Raw genomic sequence first — 6000 nt, forward strand, 5'->3', positions numbered from 1 at the left:
CGGAGATTATCTTCAAAACTTCGGCAAGAGAAATCTCTCAGCCTTGTTCTTTTCTCAGTCAGGATTCCACCGATGCGAATATCATATATCACATTCCCATCGTAACACATCTTACGTTATTCTCAAACAAGACTGAGTGAACAAAATACGGAAAGGAACTGAAATCCTTTACCTACCCGAAAGTTAAAGAAGTGAGTTCAGCACGCAATTACTATAAAACAAACCAACAACAAAAACTTAGCGACTACATTGTAATGCATTGCGAATGGAATAACAAACAGTATTTAAAGTTACTTTTATATTCATTCAATCAGTAATCTTGTATTACGTAATGTATTAAAGTATCAGAAGCTATGGAAAATATGATTTAGAGAAAGGAAAGCAATTCCATGATTATAATATAATTATAATTTTTTTTCTATCCGAACCAAATTTTCCTTTGGCTGTATCCAAAAAAATATTATCTATTTACTACAAAGTCTCCTGTTATTTCAACAGCATTAAACTTTAAATCTGAAAAACCACAAACTTTTCGACGTTCTTCGAAAATTAATCATTATGTTTTTTGTATGGAGAAATTGGTAATTAAATACCTGATTGATGTTGAAGTTTTTCATAAGGTAAAAAAGTATATATTTGCATAAATAATAATAATAATAAATTCTTAAAGAAAATATCAACAACAAATGTAGGTTATGTATGCAACACAATGAAATAATAGACCGTATAATCAATGGCTGTCTGATTCTAGCTCCGACGCAGTACACCAGGAGGTACAACACATAAAACTGGCGAAAATTGTACACATAAAACTCTGCAGTAGATACAAGTTAGAGTTTCAAAATAAGCCCTGCTATACTTATGAGCCAGCCGTCTTTATGGAGAACAACGTAAAAAATTTCTGGAACCAAGGAATTGTTACAGCAAAACCCATCAACTGTAATAAGTCAGACGTAGTAGTAGTCGATGTAAAAATTTACTTACCTAATAGACGTACCCATCCCATCAAGTAACAACATCAACACTAAACGCAATGAGAAGCTGCAGAAATATACAGATCTTTCTTTTTTTAAATTAAAGAAATATGGAATGAAAAAGAAGTCTATATAATCCTGATAATTATATCTGCGGAGGGAATAATACCATCTACTCTATACAACCATCTTGAAAAAGTGAAGATCCAGTGGAAGACCCGCGCGCTAATGAAAAGGACCGTGATAATTGACACCTGCTATTTTCCCCGGAAGGCAATTAGTCAACAATAACGAGCCTAATCTCGTTGGTATAAATTACTTCCAGTTTAAGGAATGTCACCGGCAAAAGTAAAAGTCGTGAAAGTGTGGGATAATAATTTTTTTTTTTTTTTTGCTTTGTTTATGTAACAGAACAGTTACAAAACCTTTGTATGCCGCACAATATCACATAAAGTCACAAAAGATCAGCCACAAGTCAACAACCCACATATAAATTAAAAATACAATATTCAAAACACAATAATAATAATAATAATAATAAAAATTATACAGTCAAATACAAAAAATAATTAGAACTTTAAATACGGTAGCTACGGAGTTATAATAAAAACATATAGATGAAAACAGCCAATCATTAAAACGATTGCTGAAGCCGAAGCCCTTGGTCTTTGTTAACAACAAATGATGGGGTATCTTGTCAAAAGCGTTGGTAAAATCAAAATATATGACATCTACTTGACCCATATGCTCAATTGCAGTAACTGAATCCTGCAAAAAGGCGGCCAAATTAGAAGCTGGTGAACGACCTTTAATAAATCCATGCTGAAATGACAACATTGGGAGAACATGGTCATAAACATGTCCAAATAGAATCCTCTCGAAGACTTTGGAAAAAGTACCGATGATAGAAATACGCCTGAAATTATCCAGGGAAGGGACACCAGGCTTAGGTATAGGAGTAACAACTGCGTGTTTCCATAGGGAGGGAAAAGAAGAAGACGACAAGCTCCAAATAAACAGGGAAGCTAGGATAGGAGAAACAATCTCATTCAAACCTTTGATAACTAACGCAGGAATCCGATCCAAGCCGACCGCCGATCTAGCGTTAAGAATGCTTATAGCACTGGATACGTCAGAAGATGAAACCATCGGAATGTCAAGAATCTGATGGTTGTTGATACAGTCGCCACCAGACGTAGTCTGCGTAGGAAAGTCCTGGTATACTGATTGAAAATATTCACCAAAATACTGACAACTCAACCAAGGATCAGAAATAGTCGGCCCATCGACAATAGGGGCTGGAGTCCTTACATAGTTACGACTTCTGTCGAGAAATATATTTCAAAAAATTCCTCGGATTAGAACAAGGTCATTGTTATTATTATTATTATAATAACAATAATAATAATGTAATGACTCGGCAAGTAATTCTAAATCTTGTAAATTATACGCAGTGCATTCCATTTAGAGATGTACAGTTGCACGTAATAGGTGTTTCTCTGGATTTTTTTTTTAATTGCTATTGCCCAGAATAGTACATTTAATTATATATTTCTAATTAAATTAGTTGTATATTTGGATATTACATAAATTTATAAGGTTTAACGACATTTAAACGAAATTCAATTGTTAAAATTATTTATTTGAGATTAAAACACGTATCATAATAAAAAATAATAATAATTTTCGTTTTAATAAGGGAAATAATTCGCATTTCCTGGTATGCCAGCAAAAGTTCACATACCAAGAGATAATGCTCCAGTCAGTGAACTAGCAGATTATGCGGTGACAATATTTTTAATCGGAAAGTAAAAGAGAGCTGCTATATATATGATATACTGTATAATAATACGCTGCTTTATTCCTTATTATGAAATGATAGAACTATAAAGTTTTTATATATCTGAATACATTTAATAATATCTTTATTTTTTTTGTCTTCAGTCATTTGACTGGTTTGATGCAGCTCTTCAAGATTCTCTATCTAGCGCTAGTCGTTCATTTTGTGTACATACTACATCCGTAACGTTTTTGTCTTACATATTCCAAACTTTGCCTGCCTGGACAATTTTTTCCTAACTGTCCCTCCGATATTAATGCGACTATTCCAGGATGCCGTAATATATGGCCTATAAGTCTCTGTTCTTATAATATCTTATAAAAATAAATTGATATTAATTTTAAGGTTTTCTTGATTTAAACGTTCACCTCATCCTCTGATGTAAAATACCTAACAGTAGTCCCAGAGGTTAAAAAAAAAATACATGAGCAGGATTCGAACACATCTTTTGGAACTAATGTGAAGCGCTACCACCTGTCATACTGACGTAAAGGTTCATGATGTATATATTGGATTTAGATACTAAAATAATAGACAGTGTTCTCCAAACGTTTTATAAATATATATGCACATATAAGTTGGTTTTACCGGTGTAGAAGAGCTACAGTTCTGTCCGATTGGAATAGGAGAAATCGGAATATTTCCAGGAAAAAGTGCGGGAATAATTTATAATAAATATTAGTGTATTAATGGGTATTTCAGATGTAGTTTATATATACATCCTTTTTTTATACTTGAAGGAACTAGGCAGTGAAATTAATTTTAAAACATTTCATTGATTATAACATTGAAAATTTAATTTTAAAATCGAATAAACTGATAATAAAATTCATATATATATATATAATGATGACATTAAGAAAAAATGTCGTTTATCGTACAATTTTTCAACATTACTTAATCATTCATTCACATTTTGTAATTATTTAATATGTATATGTAGAAATAAACATTCGGTCAACTATATTTTAGACGAATCTAGACAAGCAGATCTACAATAATAATAAAACCTGTATTTCTATTTCTCATTTAGTGCATTACCTATTATTGTTTAATTTTAATCTGATATATTACGTAATAACAGTTAGATGAACATAAACATGCTGAAAAGTATATGATGAGTACAATGATCATAATGGCTGTAGATCACACGACTAGCGAATTATATGTATAAATCATTGCAATCGCTTAAAGAGCCCCAAGTGTTTTTATTTTATTATTTATTTTTTTATTATTTTTAACTACTTTTATTTTATTTTAAATATTAGAATACGTTTTATATATATTCTCTACATTAAATAACTGGACTGTATGATTATGCCTTTTTTTCTGTTTAACCAACGGTAATTAACTTTCAGATAATGCTTCAGAGTATGATATGTATGAGTGTAAATGAAGTGTAGTCTTGTACAGTCTCAGTTCCACCATTCCTGAGATGTTTTTGATTAATTGAAACCCAACCACCAAAGAACACCGGTATTCACGATTTAGTATTCAAATCCGTGTGAAAATAACTGACTTTACTAGGACGTGAACGATGGAAATCTAGACTTCCAAATCAGTTGATTTGGAAAAGCCGCTTTCACCACTAGACCAAGCCGATGGGTGTATGATTGGGCGTAAACAGCGTAGCGATGCAACTTTATACTAAAATATTTTAAAATAATAAATATTCTTTAAAAAATAAATAACCTATACAATGAAAGGGTTGCTTAATTAGCAAAGCAGAAAATATTTATTGCGTATCACTTTCTTCAAAGTCAAAAATTATCTTCCTATTAAAAATTATAACGCAATTTCAAGAAATATATAAAAAAAGGGCTTTTTGTACCCTTAACATTTTTAAATAATTTCAACTTACAACGATGAAATTAAAGCATCGTATGCCAGTATGAGGACTTAAGTAATATATAAATTAATTAAAAAACTTAAAAAAAGTCCTACGCAAGAACTATCGCATGAAAATAAACAAGAACAAAACAAAAGTAATGAAATGTAGTAGAAATAACAAAGATGGACACTGAATGTAAAAATAGGAGGAGAAAAGATTATGGAGGTAGAAGAATTTTGTTATTTGGGAAGTAGAATTACTAAAGATGGACGAAGCAGGAGCGACATAAAATGCCGAATAGCACAAGCTAAACGAGCCTTCAGTAAGAAATATAATTTGCTTACATCAAAAATTAATTTAAATGTCAGGAAAAGAATTTTTAAAGTGTATGTCTGGAGCGTCGCTTTATATGGAATTGAAACTTGGACGATCGGAATATCTGAGAAGAAAAGATTAGAAGCTTTTGAAATGCGGTGCTATAGGAGAATGTTAAAAATCAGATGGGTGGATAAAGAGACAAATGAAGAGGTATTGCGGCAAATAGATGTAGAAAGAAGCATTTGGAAAAATATAGTTAAAAGAAGAGACAGACTTATAGGCCACATACTAAGGCATCCTGGAATATTCGCTTTAATATTGGAAGGACAGGTAAAAGGGAAACATTGTGTAGGCAGGCCACGTTTGGAATATGTAAAGCAAATTTTTAGGGATGTAGGATGTGGAGGGTATACTGAAATGAAACGACTAGCACTAGATAGGCAATCTTGGAGAGCTGCATCAAACCAGTCAAATGACTGAAGACAAAAAAAAAATTCTTTTATCAGTTTATCTTTTTTTTAAAATGATATAAAATCACTATCAAAATTAAAATTTTATCTTGAATCCTAATTATTAATTTAGTTTTTTTTTGTCAGTATATTGATAATATATTACTGTTACAATATATATATACTTGTATATTAGGTGCTCAATTTGGTCGCCAAAGTGTATTGCGGCGAGCACACACATATTGGTCAACGAGTGGCAATTTTTCCCGTTGGCGTATAGTCGATAACCCTGGTGATGTGAAGTAATATTAAATTATTACACTACGGAAATTACACATTTCTCTAAGCAAAATTATTTCACAATAATCTAGTTGGATAAATAAAATTTTACCTTAATTTAAATTTTATCGTCTGTCAACAAACAGTGTGAAGAAACATTTACCCTTTTTGTTGTAGAAAGAGCATTCTACTGACTTTACTAATTAAAAATATAATAATAATAAAAATAACGGTAATAATAATACGATAGGAAAATGGAAACTCATGTACATGTACATTATGATATTAATAAAAAATTAGTAATTTACC

This window comes from Lycorma delicatula, chromosome 11 (genome assembly GCF_047948215.1).
Source record: "Lycorma delicatula isolate Av1 chromosome 11, ASM4794821v1, whole genome shotgun sequence".
NCBI lineage: Eukaryota > Metazoa > Arthropoda > Insecta > Hemiptera > Fulgoridae > Lycorma > Lycorma delicatula.